General features: G+C 43.0%; 1 long non-coding RNA gene across 1 annotated transcript in view; it reads left to right on the top strand.

Annotated features, from left to right (window-relative positions):
• The window catches only part of LOC140214333 (uncharacterized), a 44,428-nt gene extending 42,095 nt beyond the window's left edge, over window positions 1-2,333 (top strand). Inside the window, exon 4 of the long non-coding RNA XR_011891290.1 lies at window positions 2,277-2,333. This is a non-coding gene — a long non-coding RNA (uncharacterized lncRNA). The remainder of the gene's footprint in view (window positions 1-2,276) is intronic.
• The last annotated feature ends 16,058 nt before the right edge of the window (window positions 2,334-18,391 follow it).

Genomic DNA, 18,391 nt, shown 5'->3' with positions numbered 1-18,391 from the left:
AAAAAAAGCCTCAAATGTGTGTGACCTTGAAGAATTACAAACCGATTTCCAGCGAAGCGCTTTCTTTCAAAAAGTTGCAATAAGTTTCAGTTTCTTGTAGTTATGTCGCATACTTTAAAAGGTTGCTCGTATATATATGATTGTTCCATTTGAAAACTTCCCGCATGAAAGGATTTGGAGCACTTTTTGATAATTAAAAAAACAGTAATTCATCAACACACATGTTACTTGACCATAACGTGTACGATGGAATCCTCCCTCGCGTACCCCCCCCCCCCTCACTCAATTGCTGCTGCATTAGATGTCTGTTGATTTCACAGTTCTTCCAGGGCTACGGGATAAATTCTTTGTTCGCTAAACACATTCATAAAGTTCCGGATAACTTGTATGCATAAGTTACTGCAAATGGTATAATTAGTGCCTTGTCTTTGAAGTGCACCTACATATTGGCCATAACGTGCCCTTTATTTTCGCCAAATATAAACAAAATTTCTTGTTGAGTTCATCGAGAACATTGCCGAAACCAAGTTGGAATGTGTAATGACGCCTGTATATAGGAAAAAAAAATTCCGAGGGCGCGAAGCAGTTCATGTCGCCAGGCTTAAACCATGCTACGACCTGCCTGTGCTGTCTTTTGCCTAGGTCGCCAGGTTGGCTCACTTCTACCTGGGGACTCTTGTACCGGAGCACTTCGGCACCAGTTCTGTGCCAGCATTGAGGAAGAAGTTGACGTTCATGTGTGTCTCGCTCTGTCGGTTTTTCGGGCTGTGGCTGCGTTATGTTACTGGCCCGTAATCAGACCCCGTGCCCATGTTGCTGAGAGGAACATGCGCGTTAAATTATATATATATATATATATATATATATATATATATATATATATATATATATATATATAAACACCCTCCCTGCAACCGAGGGGTAAGTTGGCCATGGTATGAAACTAGTGTGTGTGTCTTTCCTTTGGAGCCACCGACAGTGCTTGGTGCCTCCCTTCTCGAATACTACAATACCTTCGCCTTCTAGTGTGTTAAGATCATTTGCACTTTGCAAAGGGAGCTGTTTTTTTTTTTTTTGTAGTATTCCTTGTCGGTTCCAGCAATCATTTGCCACTATCTTGTGATGGCAGAGCACAAGGAGCAGAGTGCACTCAAAAAGAAGTTGCCGTATTTTTGCACCTTAACCTGCACCAAACACCGTAAAAATGTTACCGTAAGGTCAGGATCGAGGCGCGTATTACTGGAATTTCGATTTGAACTTTTGCTCCATGGCAGCACAGCATACGCTGCCACAAAGCCACACTTCAGGGCAAGGTTCTCGAGTATTCACCCTTTCATTATCTTATGAGGAACGCCACCACTTTTCCACCCTTGTGTGTTGAAGCTCTCTTGTCACCTCCTGCACTACGATTAATTTTCCTCCTCTCAATGGGTCGCCATATTGCGTTTAGTAGTTATTGAATAGTGCATGTGGTGCTGGCAAAGTGGAACTTGGGTCACGATAAGCCGTGCTCAATGGCCCAGCTCCCGTCTAACAGTAACAGTAAAAATAAAATGTAAACAGTAAAAGAGAGTCACTGGCTGAAGATACAACATGGACAAGTCATTTATCCGCAAATGAATGCTCTTTTTGTAAACATCCAAGGGTTGTATTCAGTTATTTCCTTGGGTTATACGCGCACACTATTTTTTTTCTTTCTGGACTGTTCTGAAAGAGGATGTGGGTTGTACGTGTTGACAGGTTATATGGAGAAAACTGCGGTATTTCGTAGCCGGCTCCTTGCAATCTCGAATTACGAAAACGTTGCAAAAGTTCAGTGTGTGATCAAGAGGAAACTTGTTCATGAAGTCTCGTATGGGGCAAATTTATTGTGTGAGCGAATCATAACAAGTTCTGCAAGTGCCAAATTTGCCCTTCCGCCTCAAGTGCTCATTGAGAATATGAGAGAAGGCTTGGTCAAACCACCTTGAAGTGTTCTCTAAGGGTCGAAGAAATCCGAGAGAGTAGGCAAACACTCCATTCTCTCACTTCGTAATTTCTTAGCTTTCTGAAAATCCCCTTTATAAGTGGATGCACAAACAGGGTCATGCAGCATTCAAATGTAGAAATGTTGAATAAATTAAAAATGACAATTATAGGGTTCTTTGTTTCGTCGTACTTAAAATCACGCTCAAGATTTCCCAACGTAAAAAAAGGCAGCTTGTCATTATATTTAACATCTGTGTTCTTTTTTGACATTTCCTAATAACTCTCATTTACTTTTTTTATTTGTGCAGCATCGAGGCCTTGCCTTTCTCCATCAGCTGCCAAATGTGACAACTCAAAGCAAGGATGCCTCCACCAATGTGAGCTGTGTGACTATGAGGCTGATGAACTATTTCTTCTGGAAGCACATGCCAGCATCCATACTGGTGTTAAGCCTGTTCATTGCCCTTTATGCCCTCAGCGCTTTCCACAAAAGCAGGGACTCAAAACCCACCTGCTCACCCACACAGGCGAGAAGCCGTTTGAGTGCCCTTCTTGCCCTCGGAGCTTTTCAGGCAAATCCAACTTAAGAGTTCACTTGTGCACCCACACAGGCGAGAAGCCATATCAGTGCCCTTCATGCTCTCAGGGCTTCTCACACAAGGGTCACCTGAAAGTCCACCTGCGCATCCACACAGACAAGAAGCCATTTCAGTGCCCTTCATGCTCTAAGAGTTTCTCACAAAGGAGCTACCTCAGGAAACACATGAGGCGAGAAGCCATTTCACTGCCCACTCTGCCTTCAGAGATTCTCGATGAAGAATGCCCTAAAGATACACCAGTGCATTCATACAGGTGACCGGCCATAAACTTGCACCGTTTGCTCCTGGTCCTCATCACTTGAACAGACTTAAGAGAGCACAGCACCATGGTACTGTAGGATAGGTCAACAATCTCATTGAAGTAGAGTCTGAATTAAAAGTCTACGTATGTGTAGTATGTTACATAGTGTTGTACCCCATCAGGTAGCACAAGTATCTCCACATGCTCCTGAGAGCAAGCGTTAACTCTGGCACAACTCCGATGCCACCTCTTCAAATACATGTAAAACGCAGAAATGCCTTTCTAAAATAACCGGTGGGCTGATTATAACGAAATTTGTGACATCTGAGAGAAAAAATTAAATTCTGGTGACTGCTGAAAGCAGATTTTTGGTTGAAGGCCTCAATATTATAACAGGAACTTACAAAGATTGTTCAGCTTGAAAAAATATTGGATCAGGAAGTTAATAAATTTTTAGCTCTGCACCTGAAATAAATATAGCGGTGCTTTGAACTGCATATGCTTGATCTTCCAAAGAAGACAAATTTGAGGTATCAATCTATATTGATACATGCATCTTTCGTGTTTCTTGAGGACGATGCACGCGGACGCCCTGACGAAGACGACGAATGTTCTGGAGTTGTGTGCCTAACTGGCCAGCACTGCAGTTTTCCTTTGTAAATATACTCATTAAATAGTCTCGAGTTCTTAATCCTTTGTTCGCGTAACATTTTGGTGGAGGTGCGGGGTATCGATTCCCGTACCTCTCGCACCTGTCGAGCCTCGTACCTCTTTCATCAACTTGCTACATAGTTTACAGGGACATTGCAAATGTCCTACTCACTTATTGGTGGCATATTTTAACGCTTTGTTTATTGCATGAATTTTGTCCTGTTTAGATGTCCTATTTAGAGCATTTTACAGAATTGTGATATAATTTTTTATTGCTGAGTTTGAGTTGTAAACTTGATAGTCTCGTTTTCTGAAAATTAATGATTTTAAACAATTTTTATTAAAATATTGATGACCTACATCAAGAATTCACTACCAACAGTCGCTAGATTCTGTTTCTTTTATATGCAACAAACCTCACCAGGTATGGTGCCGTAGTTGTCAAGAAAAATGATCTCTCCTTTTCTGTGTATTTAGATGGAGCCCCCAAGCTGAAACTTGCTCTGAAAGGCTCCCTGAAAGACTTTTGTGGGGTCACCATATTTTCTCTAGATCATTGCTCGAAACGTTATGGAACACAGAGCAAAATTAATTACCAGAACTGACCTACACAAAGCCGTTGTAGCTGAGAAAAAACTCAAAGATAGAGGTAAACCTTGATGAAAAGAAGTCTGCAAAAACAGCAGTTTGTTACATTGTGGCTTTTTATTATTCAAAATGTATTCGATGTTCGTACCTATCTAAAAAATTACTGTTCGCATGCCCCTACGAACTACATACAGTAGAATCTCGATGATACGATCACGGCTAATACGAATTTCTGGATGATACGAATTTTTCTGTGGTCTCGGTCGAGCCCCATTACTTTCCAATGGGCTAGAGAACGGTTGTTACGAATCAATTTACGACCCGCATCGGTTGATACGAATATTACCGAAGACACTTTGGAAATTTGAAAGTGTGCTTGGCGAAGGCCAGACGCTGCTGCCGTCTGCGCTCCAATTCATTCGCTTTGGTGTTCGGCGATATCGCCTGTCGCTGCTGCCGCTTGCGTTCGGCTTCCCTGCCTTTAGTACCCGGCGATCTAATCAGTCGCTGTTGGCGTTTCCGTTCTGCCTCCCTTGCTTTCGCATCTGGTGACATGTTCATTCGTCGCACACGCATTCGCTCCTTGTTCTTCTGGCGTTTGATGTTGGGGGAATCCGGCGTCCGCTGCCGCTTCCAGAACCGCTTGGCGCGCAATCACTGGGCCGCTTCGGCGCTACGGGTCTCACTCGATTGCAACGAGACGTCTGACGAAGGAGCGGCGGTGCAGCTGCCACCGCCGACGCCCGCGCGCTCGTTCTACCGCTACTGTGTGACGTCACAGTTGCTATGCGCAGCTGCGCCCCCGACCGGCGCGCCGGTTGCTAAGGAGGGGAGGAGGTTGCGCCGCTGCGCGGAGAAGAGGCCACAGTTGGCACCATTCCAGCGCACGGACGGACGCGACCGCGAGCCCCACCGACGGCAGTGAAAGAGAACAGCGCGCAGTTACGCGATTTCTCCCTCTCTCTTTTGGTGCGGAGGCGCGGACATGGAGCCGGACAGCGCGGAGGCCGCGACTGGGCGCGAAGCGGTGGCACTTTTGTTGCTTTTGTGCTTTTCCTCCTTTTCCGCGTGCCATCGGACGGAGTGGCTGCTGTGCTTCTAGCCGCGTTCTTGTCTTTGACGTGGGCGACGGCGAAGGACCACCACCGGCGGCTGAAACGCTGCATGCGCTCGAAGTTCTGAGGCGTGCTATGGCCGCGGATGAAATCAGCGACGACACGTGCACGCGTTTTTATGGATTTGAACAAAGTCTGCTAATTGACCTGACAAAAAAAAAAAAGAAGCAGAAGGACATCGGAGACTTTTCCTTCAAAAAATAAATGCTTTTTACGTGAGTGTGCCTGAGTGAATTCACCTCTCACTCTTTAATTTAGCTAGATTTAATTGTTTGGATGATACGAATTTCGGCTAATACGAATATTTTTCGTGACCCCGTGAGATTCGTATCATCGAGATTCCACTGTATATTCATTGTAATAATTATTGTTACACTACAGATGTCTGGATGATGTGCTTTTTAAGCCCGTGTTTTTTTTTTCTCAGTATTCTCTTTCGTACATATGAGCTTGGTCTGTTACCAATTCATGTATTTGTTGGCTCTAGGTTCTGGTTACATGGTTCATCCCGGAGATTCTTTTCATCTTATTCTATTCACATCTTTTTTTTCAAGTGGTTACTCTTTAGAGAAAAAAATTGTTCAGTAAGTTAGCTATTCACTGTCTGTTTCATCAGAGCCCCAATTGCCAGTGTTTACTGAGTGCGTGAATTACACTTGCACATAGTTACACTTACACAATACTTGAATTACAGCATGCAATGTAGGGTTAGCATTTTATTATATCTGGGGCTGCAAGAGAAGTTCAGTGACGACAGTTGGAAGTTCATTACTAGCACAGAAAGAACCTGTTATGAGTAACGTAAATGGGTAATTTGAGCATTGCATTTAATGTCAAGTCCACCATGCCTAATGCATTCCTACATTTTATTTCAACTAATGTACCAGCATTTCTATAAGCACTAGTGTGACATATAATTTTAGAAATATTTATATAAAATTTACATTTTGAATTGGGCATATATACCTGCACTGTATAATACAGTTGTGAACAGAAGGCAAGAAATTGGGCGAATCCTGTTTTTCGAAATTTGAAAAGATTCTGAATTGCAGTGTTGCCAGTCTCTCATCAGATCAGGAATTTCCTCACCAACAAAATTGTGCACAAGACATGCTTTTAAGATAATAAATATGAGGATTCACTGTTTTTATTAAGGGCGTGCGAAGATTTGATAACTTAAAGTAGGCACTTTGTCAATACAAATATTTTCTAATAGCCTTCGAACACTTAAATAAATTATATGTGCAGAAATAAACCTCAAAGTGAATCGAAAGTATAATAAATGTCACCCCTGTGGGCATAGTATAGGCATAAAACATCATAATGTGCATAGTAGAGGCTGGGGCCCTATAAGGTAAAACTATTCCAATATGTATTTATTCCAATCTCCTGACGTCAAACTTGAGTAACCGCTGACGCACCCATCGGGCGGTGAACCGATGGGTTGTCTGAACAGACCAGTCAAGCGCACTCCTCGTTTATGGAAGTCACTTTTGTTTGCTTTAAAATCGAATAACCTTGCCTGCACTGAGCGGCTTGTCTTATCTAATTGGCTGACAAGAAGAATCGAGGAGCATGCTCAAATGGAGAGAGATTCAATGGGGAGCCAGTGCATTGAATATCGATAACCGAATGAAGAACGTAGTGCCGCCGTCTGCGATTGGTTCGCTTTCGCTTACTTAGCTTGCGATGGCTGGTCAAAAATCGCGGCGGCATGCAACGAAGGTTAAGAATGCTGCTAAAACGAATCCTCAGCAAAAAAGATTAGGCAGAGTCAGGTCGTAAACGTTCCGAAAATGCTAGAAAACGCTGCACGGCCACACGAAAGGTTTTATTATACGCAAATAGACCCATGCTTTTGGCAGGTGCCAGTAGCCAGTACCTCAGCGATCGGCGGCAGCAATCTTTTATACCTTTCGGAACAGGGCAGCCTGCGGCTATTCCGAAAAAAAAAAAAATCCGTTTCTTTTTTTTTCGGCATGTTAATGCAACTTTAACGTGGACACGTCACTTTGACGCGCTGAGTTTTTGCGGTTTTGTGACGTCGCGGGGCAGGCAGGTGAAATGGATGTGGTCCAAGAACGTTGACCAATATCCGTGGCATAGTGGCGAAAGGGGGTCGAATCAGAAATAACTTTTTCTTTTGTTCGGTCCAATCATGCATAATCAGTGTGTAGACGTCGTATCAGATGGGGAGCTATCGTGGCTTTCGTGACGGGGCATGGCAGAAAGACGAAGCGGGGGTGGTCTAAAAAGGTTTTCGACCAATCGTGGAGGGCTGATTGCAGAATTGGAATAGAAACTTTTTGTATAGCTCTACGTTATAGCGCCCCTGTATACGCTTCTCAGGCAGCTAGACTTCCCTGGCTATACAGGGATAATTTGCACTCTCTGAAGAGCCCTTTGTATGCGAGTGATCTCCTCATTCGTTCCTTCTGCTCTATTTGTGCTTTTACTAAACAATGCTTCATAACGTGCGATGGAACTACAGGAACTTGCCAATGTTATTAACACCAGGACATGCACATTCTTTCACACATATTTTGATAATAGCTGTTCATTTTTTGAAAACTAGTCATCGATATTATCATCATCAGCTTGTTTTATGTCCATTGCAAGATACTTCGGAACAGGGCAGCCTGCGGCTATTCCGAAAAAAAAAAAAATCCGTTTTTTTTTTTCGGCATGTTAATGCAACTTTAACGTGGACACGTCACTTTGACGCGCTGAGTTTTTGCGGTTTTGTGACGTCGCGGGGCAGGCAGGTGAAATGGATGTGGTCCAAAAACGTTGACCAATATCCGTGGCATAGTGGCGAAAGGGGGTCGAATCAGAAATAACTTTTTCTTTTGTTCGGTCCAATCATGCATAATCAGTGTGTAGACGTCGTATCAGATGGGGAGCTATCGTGGCTTTCGTGACGGGGCATGGCAGAAAGACGAAGCGGGGGTGGTCTAAAAAGGTTTTCGACCAATCGTGGAGGGCTGATTGCAGAATTGGAATAGAAACTTTTTGTATAGCTCTACGTTATAGCGCCCCTGTATACGCTTCTCAGGCAGCTAGACTTCCCTGGCTATACAGGGATAATTTGCACTCTCTGAAGAGCCCTTTGTATGCGAGTGATCTCCTCATTCGTTCCTTCTGCTCTATTTGTGCTTTTACTAAACAATGCTTCATAACGTGCGATGGAACTACAGGAACTTGCCAATGTTATTAACACCAGGACATGCACATTCTTTCACACATATTTTGATAATAGCTGTTCATTTTTTGAAAACTCATCATCGATATTATCATCATCAGCTTGTTTTATGTCCATTGCAAGACGAAGGCCTCTCCCTGCGATCTCCAATTACCCCTGTCCTGCGCCAACCGATTCCAACTAGCGCCCGCGAATATCCTAATTTCGTCGCTCCACCTTGTCATCTGCCGTCCTCGACTGCGTTTTCTTTCTCTTGGCACCCATTGTGTAACCCTAATGGTCCAACGGCTTGTCAATTAGAAGACCGGCTATACCCGTTACTCTCTGATCCAAGCCGCTCTATTTACGGGGGGGGGGGGGGGGGGGGGGGTAGGCTTGGATGGGAAGCAACCCAAGGCAACATTTCTGTGCAAATGAGTGGGGCTACCTTTACTATTGTAAATGTGAGTAATACCCATGGTTTGCCATAGAAACGCGTAGACCCGCAAAAGAGAAATTAAATAAGGTGTATTTCGCAGGTGTACACCTGTGAGATAAAGATCTCGTTGGCTTGACAAACAAGGAACCACATCAAATGGACTCCCGCGGGAAGAAGTGCAGGAAGAACACTGCCAAGCACAAATAAACAAGAGAAAGTGTAAAATCAAGATTTCTAGTAGCGTTTATTTATTACCTCTGGAGAAATACAGAGAAATACATATTTGCGGAACAATCCCAGTTCTTTTGTATCCCTCGTTTATTGCTGTACCAAGCTAAGTGCCAAAACCGACTCGTATAGTTATTTGGGAAGTTGTGTAACGATGCGTGGTCACTAGTACCGTACAGCCGCGTAGAGCGCAGGACGCCACGGTTCTAGACGTACTGCGCCCACCGCGAAAGGTTAGAAAAACAACCACATAAGCGTAGCAGAGAAGTGGCTACGTGAGGTGGTTAGACTGATAACTGTAGAAGCGTCATTCAAAACACATAGAATCTTTCTCCATTTATGACGGTGTTGTCTCTACTTCTTTTTAAATAAAAGTATGTTAATCCATATACAGTTTCACAATTAAGTAAACGTTAAATTCGTTAATTTTTGTTTTTCCTTCCTGTTTGGCTGTTGCTTCGGCTATCTCCCTTAGTATGCTGCTTCATTTCTCAACTCCTTGCGACTCTTGTTTCCAGTTGCCAACTTTGCATGAAAAGTGTTGTACAGTAAGGGAAAAACGAGACGAGGTAACGGGTGACATTCATATTCCTTATGTGTTACAGGTTATTGCAGAGTTTGATCATGGACGCTGTCTTGCTTGATTTTATTTTCCACCTTATCTAACCTATATCACGGGTATATGGTACCGAGGATATGCCAACGTTGCGGCGAGCCGTTACTCAAGGAAATAATGAAACAAATGGAAAAGTTTATTTTGTACTTAAAGCACTGGGCAGTGGGCATGGTGCTGGTGCAAGAGAAGAAGACGACGAGAAGTGCTTGCTTCCCATTATGATATTGGCCTCGAGCTCCACTACTGGAAAAGCTGGCGCCACCGTCGGCGTGACGTGCTATTAGAGATCACGTGGACATAGCGGCCGCGTCGGCTGCTTCGAGAGCGCCGACGCGAGCTGAAAACGAGTTTAAATTCCCTCGTACGCTGCGGTCCTCATTTAGTGGCGAGATTTTCCCGCTTCGAGTGTCTCCTTTACAACGCTTGAAAACACTAGAATAGGTAGTGGCTGCTTTTGAAGGCGCGCAACATGGTAGGCTACTGCTCTGTGCCGCAGTGCCGGACGTACGCATTGGAGGCCGGTGTCAGCCTTATTCACACGTAGCCGCAGGACAAGAAGCTGCGTGAAGCTTGGCTCGCGAAACATTAAACCGGCAAACAGTCATCGGCTGCAACTCGGTTATGCAGCAAGCACAGACGCGAGGAAGATTTCTGCTACGGCGCCGGGTCTGCTATGTTCGGAAAACGCGCGCTGAGACGCTCGCCCGAGTCCGCTGCCCGACTAATGTCATGACGGTTTGGTGTATGAACTTGTCGATGCTATAGATACTGGCAAGTTCACTGGAATGGAAAGGGAGCGGTAAGACGCACATTAAAGAAAGGCATGGCATATGGTCATGTTTGTACGTGTTATGAATTAATGCACTGGATTACAAAAAAAGAAGCAGCGGGAATCACATGCTGAGCACACCAATAAACATACAGTGCGACGCAACTCGAGAAATAATATGGAAACGTCCAAGAATTTAGAAGAAAAAAAAAGATTGACTCGTCGTGACGGCACACCACAGTCCCTGTATGCGTCGTAGTCTCTACAATCCCATACAAAAATGCATACGTACTTTCTTTAGACTCCTTTCCAACTTTCTATCAACTTTATTAACATCCTATGTACTTTTACTTCCTATTAACGCTTGTTACAAGAAAGTTGGTAGGATATGTATTGACTTTCGTTTGAAGAAAGTTTGTTAAAAGAAAGTTTAAAGGAAGTTGGTAGGCTTTGTATTGACTTTCGTTTGAAGAAAGTTTGTTAAAAGAAAGTTTAAAGGAAGTTGGTAGGCTTTGTATTTACTTTCGTTTGAAGAAAGTTTGTTAAAAGAAAGTTTTTAAAAAAGTTAGTAGGCTCTGTTATTACTTTTGTGTGAAGAAAGTTTGTTAAAAGAAAGTTTTAAAAAAGTTGGTAGGCTGTGTTCTTACTTTTGTTTGAAGAAAGTTTGTTACAAGAAAGTTTTAGAAAAGTTGGTAGGCTCTGTTCTTACTTTCGTTTGAAAAAAGTTGGTTTAAAGAAAGTTTAAAGATTGTTGGTTGACAGTTTTTACCTTTGTTTGATGTGCACATGCTCATTCATATGTAAAACAAAGAAGCAGTTCAACATGAAAGATGAGGAATAGAATAACGACTATGAATATACCAGAGCGTCTTAGTGATAATTTCTTCCTGCAGCTTAAAAGAAAGCGACGAGACAGAATAGTTACTGCTGTGAAGCAAAAGGCAAAGAAATCCTTGTTGCACAAACTAATGAGGTGATCAAGTCAAACCTGCTAATTGGCAATTTAAAGCACAATCACAATGATTGATTTTTCATTAATTCACAGTTCTCTTGCAGTGGTGCATGCATGTGCATCCATCAGCGCCGCCACTGGGATATATAAGCCACGCCGATGGGGACCACATCAGAGGGCACAGCGGGACCTTCGTGAGCACAACGATGAATCCATTGCTCCTTTTTGTACAGGTCACGCTGTGGACTGCGTCCATACCAGTTCGCAATTCATCGAATATCACGACAACGATCGCCGACGCTCAAGACCACGTGCTCACCTACGGAAAACGGGCCTTCATGACGAGGCCAGACCAGCCAGACATGACATCAGCGCCGCCACTGGGATATATAAGCCACGCCGACGGGGACCACATCAGAGGGCACGGCGGGACCTTCATGAGCACAACGATGAATCCGTTGCTCCTTTTTGTACAGGTTGGTGTGCAACGCTCATCTATATGTCTTCGTAGCGATAATAGGTTCATTATTGTCCTGCCGTGCCCGGCTGTATGTTTGTCACTTGTTGATGAAGCACGGAATGTACTTTTGCTACTGCTGGCTGGGGTTGTAGAAGTGAATCCCGGACCTTCTGGTATTGAGCTAATGTTAAAAAACATGCAAGAAACCTTGCAGGCCTCGATAACCAGCGTTTCTGTTTCACAAACATCTCTTGAAAAAACTATGAATGATAGGTTCGATAAACTAAACGACGTACTAACTGTTATTGCAAAATACACAGAACAACTGGCTCAGTTACGGTCAGAGATCAACTCTTTGAAAGAAACTATACACAATCAACAGAAGAAGTTAAATGACTTGGAAGACCGAAGTCGACGAAGGAACCTTATAATTTTTGGCCTTCAAGAACCAACAAATGAGAGCGCTGGTGACTTGAGAAAGCGGGTTCTTGATGACATATTTTGTGCAAAACTAGGTGTCACCACCAACACAGTCGAACGGATACACAGAATAGGTAGAATCAGTGATAAACCTAGGCCTGTGTTGCTTAATTTCTTTGACTACAATGAAAAAGTGTCTGTATTGAAGAATTGCTTTAAGCTCAAGAAAACAGGTATATCGATCTGTCACGATTACTGTAAGACTATGCTGACTAAGCGTTCTCATCTTTGGCGGTATGGTAAGCAATTTAAAGATGAGGCGCGAAAAATTTCACTGGACTATGACCGGCTACGTGTAGACGACAAGATATACGAATGGGACGAAGTAAGCTCGCAGGTTGTCGCGCTTCATAAATCCCGATCTACACGGACATCTAACTGACCCGAAACGAAAGAACTCCGAATGATCTTGCTTAATGCAAGAAGCCTTGCGAATAAGTCTAATCAGCTTGAAGACCTTCTTTTTCTTCACAACCCACATATACTTGCCGTAACTGAAACGTGGCTTACACCTAATATTAATGATTACGAAATTATTCCGCCTTCCCACAATATAATAAGACGCGATCGCGAAGGATGAGGGGGCGTGGCTATAATAACAAAAAATGAAGTACAATGTGTCGAGCTTGAGGGCATTCGAAACCATGAAAGTGTCTGGTGTAAAATCAGTTACAAAAATATTTCTATCTTGTTTGGCGTGGTTTACCGGCCACCAAAAAGCAATGTGTCATACCTGGAAGCACTGGCCGCTTACCTAGAGCGCATGCTCAAACCAAATCACAAGCTGCTGCTCACTGGCGATTTCAACTTGCCAGGCATAGACTGGAATGTACTCGCTATCTCGGGGCCCGATGATGCAGACAACGCACGCCTACTTCTTGATTCTTCGTTTTTTCATGACATGAAACAAATAGTCACTATTCCGACTCGCACCACTGCAACTGTGCAATTGGTTCTCGACCTTCTTTTTCTGAAAAATTTTCCTGAAGATTACTCAGTTATTACTTCTGATGGCATCTCGGACCACAAGATTGTTCAAGTTACTCTAAAAATCAATAGCACAAAAGCACCTCCCTCGGTAGCAACTTTTCATGACTTTTCTGCTGCAGATGATGAATCTGTCCTAGATACAATGCGTTTCTCACTTTTTGATTTTGAGCATGGTGGCGATGTTTCTCATCTTTAGAACGAGTTCAAGAAATTAGTGTCATCATGCATTGACAGGTTTGTTCCTTTGCGTAGAAAGATTACAAAGCGTTGGAACCCATGGATTAGTCGGGACATAATCCATCTAAAGCGGCGTATTAAATGAAAAAGGAAGGGTAAAACTATGTCAGCATTAACCGCCCTTCAAGAACAGCTGGTTACTAAATTGAAGCTTGCGCGTAGTAAATTTCCTGGCCAAACTCTTACAGCTTCCTTGAAGGAATCTCCTGAGAAATTCTGGCGCTACTTGTCAGGTTCCCAAGCGTGCATGAATTATCTAAAGATTAATGGTAACATGTGTACAAACCTTACTCTTGTTGTAAATGAATTTAACACTAATTTTCATCAAGCGTTTACAAGACCAAATGTTCAGTATTTACGAACGCAATACTCTGACCCACCGCCCGTTGCAAACTCAATGCCTGACCTAGTTCTTCGTCGTGAAGGAATACTTTCTCTTCTTTTAAATATAAAAATGAAAAAGTAAAGTGGTGCTGACGGCATACCGAATGCCTTCCTTGTACGGTACTCAGAGATTGTGTCCCATTACCTTTATGTTCTGTTTAACGCATCACTCAACCAATGCTCCTTACCCACAGATTGGCTCACGGCAAGAGTAGTTCCCATATTTAAATCTGGAAACAGGCTAGAAGCTCGTAACTACAGACCAATTTCTCTAATAAGCACATGCTGTAAATTGCTGGAGCATGTAGTAGCTCACCATATATCTCAGTACCTTGAATCAAAAAAATTTTTCGTTGAGTATCAGCATGGTTTCCGGAGGACTGTCTCAACAACTACACAATTAATTTCAGTTATACATGATTTTGCTTCAGCTCTAGATAATTGTAGGCAGATAGATGCGGTCTTTCTTGACATGTCGAAAGCTTTTGATCGTGTGCCACACACTTTACTCATTGACAGATTAAGGGATGCCGGGCTTCCTGAGAGATTGATATTATGGTTGCAGGCTTATCTGGGTAATCGCTCACAGTTTGTGGAGTGTGCGGGTGTTAGGTCTGCTGATCTTCCGGTATTGTCTGGGGTTCCACAAGGTTCAGTGCTTGGTCCTCTGTTGTTTTTAATTTATATAAACGGCATTGCTTCTATCATCGATAACTCTGTTACAATAAAATTGTTCGCTGATGACTGCGTGATGTATAGTGTTGTCAATAGCTCCTCTTGCCAAACACTACTGAACAATAGCCTCTGTACACTCGCGGACTGGTGCGAACGAAACGGTATGCAAATAAATTTTGATAAAACACTTGCCATGACAATAACCACAAAGAAAAAGCCACTGTCTCATACGTACGACATTGCTAATAAAGCTATTCAATCGGTAACGTCTGTCAAATATTTAGGACTAACTATCACAAGCAACTTAAAATGGGACAAACATTTGAAGAACATTTCTACAACAGCGTTCAATAAAGTTTGCTTTTTGCGCAGGAAACTAAAAAACTCGCCGTCAAGTGTTAAACTCAAGGCATACCGCACTCTGGTTCGACCAGTCCTTGAGTACGCTTCCGCAGTATGGGACCCATAGTACGTTAAAGATGTCGCACAAGTAGAACGAATTCAGCGCCTGGCTGCCCGATTTATTGTGTCTGACTATTGGTCTACTTCATCTGTTACTGACATGTTGCAGCGACTGAATCTGGAACCCCTCCGTGTACGCCGAAAGATTGCGAGACTAAAAATGCTTTATTTGATATATCAGAACAAAATCGGTATCCCGCGCGAAACTTATCTTTCCCGCTCAGAACACAGGTCTTTTAGAATTAATCACTCAAATGTTATCCGCCCGTACTTTGCGAGGACAAAAATGTTTCAGAAGTCTTTTTTTCCGCTCACAATTGAAGAGTGGAATTGCCTGCCAGCGTCTGTTGTTGATTGTGCAAATGTAGATTCCTTTGTGAAATCTTTGTCATTGCACTTGATGTAACCCTCTCCTGCTAAGGCAGCATTGCTGCCTGCAGTATTTTGAAATAAATAAATAAATAAATAAATGTCCTAATTATATACTAATTATCGTTCTAATTATAGTACTCATCCTTTAATGATTTGAACACTATATATAATGCTTAACAGTTGTTAGCGAAATAATAATTCATTTGCATTAATTAGTTCCAGGTTAATCAAGGTAGCACCACTTCAATTATAGAAATACTATTTTAATAAACCGAAGACATGTCCTGCAATATAATTTTGGAATCTCTATGGGGCAGTGAACCTAGGGCCTGCAAAGATCATCATCATCAGCAGCAGCAGCAGGCTGTTTTATGTCCACTGCAGGACGAAGGCCTCTCCCTGCGATCTAGCGCCTGTAAATTTCCTAATTTCGTCGCACCACCTAGTCTTCTACCGTCCTCTACTGCACTTCCCTTCTCTTGGTATCCATTCTGTCACCCTAATGGTCCAACCGTTATCTAATCTGTGTATCACATGACCTGCCCAGCGCCACTTTTCTCTCTTAATGTCTATTAGAATATCGTCTATACCCGTTTGCTCTCTGATCCAAACAATCGATTTCTCCAAAACCATCCCCCTCCAATAAGGAAATTATTTCATGGAAAAGCCATGCTTCTATCTCCCTTGTGTTATGCAAGCATACTGCTACACATGAGCACTCATGCTAAGCACTTGCCGTGGGAACCATCAGAAATTGCATACATGACTGCAAGGTGTATCACTGTGTACATGGGCTGACTAGCTTAAAGCTTAACATGTGGTATGGAAAGCCACAGTTATAGTGGCCATTGCAATGCGTTTTTCCTCAGAGTTAGCAGAGCAGAGTAATTGGGGCACCATAAATCTGCTGGTTGCCTGCACTTACTTCAGTGCAGACAATTATTCATCAACAGGTAATAAAAGTGAGCATTACAGCCTTTATGCGTTTTCTGCAGAGCGCTCATAATGACCATATAACAGCAACACAGGATAGCACAAGATTACGTAAACAGCAGAAAAGAAAAGGCATGAGAAGTTTATCACTAACACTAAATAATCACCAAGAAGCTACTTTAAACTTGTTTAGATCCATAGTCCGTATACAAGCCATTTCAATGAACAAATCTCACACTGAAAGAAGAGAGCCCATAAGTAGGTACTTATCATGCACTCCCAAATACGTTCAATTCATATTGGACCAAATCGACTCCTTTCATCTCACCGCATTCGTTGTCACGACACTGTCACATAAATGCAGTTTTGTTGCAAAATGCACCACATGGCTGGAGCTACCCTCCTGTCTCGTTAGTCACCTAAACATACACAAACTGTTTTTACAGGTCGCTTGTTAACTTATTCCAAGATGCAGTACCATTTTTTTGCATGCACATGTGTTCAGCTACTAGAGTTTTTTCCGTACTAGCTTACTTACCAGTTGCAGTGCTATGTTGTTTGTGGGAGTTGTATCCCATCATGCATTGCCGCTGGGTATATTCCGTTTTCTTGGAAAGAAGCTGTAATAATACCCATACTCAAACAGGGTAAGGACCCGTCCTTACCTAGTAGTTACAGGCCTATCGCTTTGACAGGCTGTTTCTGCAAGCTTTTTGAAAAGATGATAAACCGGCGCCTAATCTATATCCTTGAGAGCAATAGACTACTAGATCCTTACCAGTGTGGTTACAGAGAAGGCAGGTCGACCGCAGACCACCTTGTCTGCCTTGAGTCAAATATAAGGGATGCCTTCCTACACAAACAGTTTTCTCTCTCCGTATTTCTTGATTTGGAGAAAGCATACGACACCACATGGCGCTTCGGTATTATTCAAGACCTTTCCGCTATGGGTATCCGCAGGAGTATGTTAAGTATAATTGAAAGTTACCTTTCTAACCGCACATTTCGTGTTAGGGTGGTCCATGCCTTGTCAAGGTCTTTCACTCAGGAAACTGGTGTTCCACAAGGTGGTGTGCCAAGCTGCACACTCTTTATTGTGAAAATGAATTCTTTGGGCATGGCTATCCCACGAACGATCTCATACTCTGTATATGTAGATGACGTTCAGCTTGGTTTTAAATCATGCAACTTGACTATCTGCGAACGACATGTCCAGCATGCCTTAAATAAAGTGGCAAAATGGGCTGACGAAAATGGTTTCAGGTTGAGCCCACAGAAAAGTACCTGCATTCTTTTCACGAATAAGAGAGGAATAGTACCACCTCCTGCTATTGAGCTCTCTGGTAGCAAATTACCTGTAAGCGCCGAACACAAGTTTCTAGGCATCATACTGGATTCGAAACTGACATTCATCCCGCATATTAAATACTTGAAGGCTAAATGCCTCAAAACAATGAACTTATTGGAGCTTCTATCAAGTACAACATGGGGCAGTGACAGGAAATGTCTTTTGAACTTGTATAGATGCCTTATCGGCTCACGTCTTGACTATGGCGCTATAATATATCAGTCCGCTACACCAAGTGCTTTAAAGATGTTGGATCCTGTCCATCATTTAGGAATCCGCCTCGCGACTGGAACCTTCAGGACAAGCCCCGTACAAAGCCTTTATGCACAAGCAAATATATGGTCACTCCATTTTCAGAGATCATATAGCACTTTTACATATTTCCTCAAAGTAAATTCTAACTGCGAACACCCCTCTTATTTATGCATAAACGATATGACCAATGCTATACTCTTCAATAACCGACCTGCAGCGAGAAGACCGTTCTCTTTGCACGCAAGGAACCTAAGTGAGGAAATGGGTGTTCCGGTGCTTGAACATTGTCTTATGGCTCCAGCGAAACGGTTAGCGCCATGGCAGTGGCAGCTGATAGAGTGTGACACATCCTTTGTAGAGGTCACTAAACATGCGCCAGAGACACATATCAAAATGCATTTCTTGGAGCTCCAGTACAAGTACTCGTGTACAGAGTTCTACACAGACG

This window comes from Dermacentor andersoni, unplaced genomic scaffold (assembly GCF_023375885.2).
Source record: "Dermacentor andersoni unplaced genomic scaffold, qqDerAnde1_hic_scaffold ctg00000039.1, whole genome shotgun sequence".
NCBI lineage: Eukaryota > Metazoa > Arthropoda > Arachnida > Ixodida > Ixodidae > Dermacentor > Dermacentor andersoni.
This window is presented reverse-complemented; position numbering and strand designations above follow the sequence as displayed.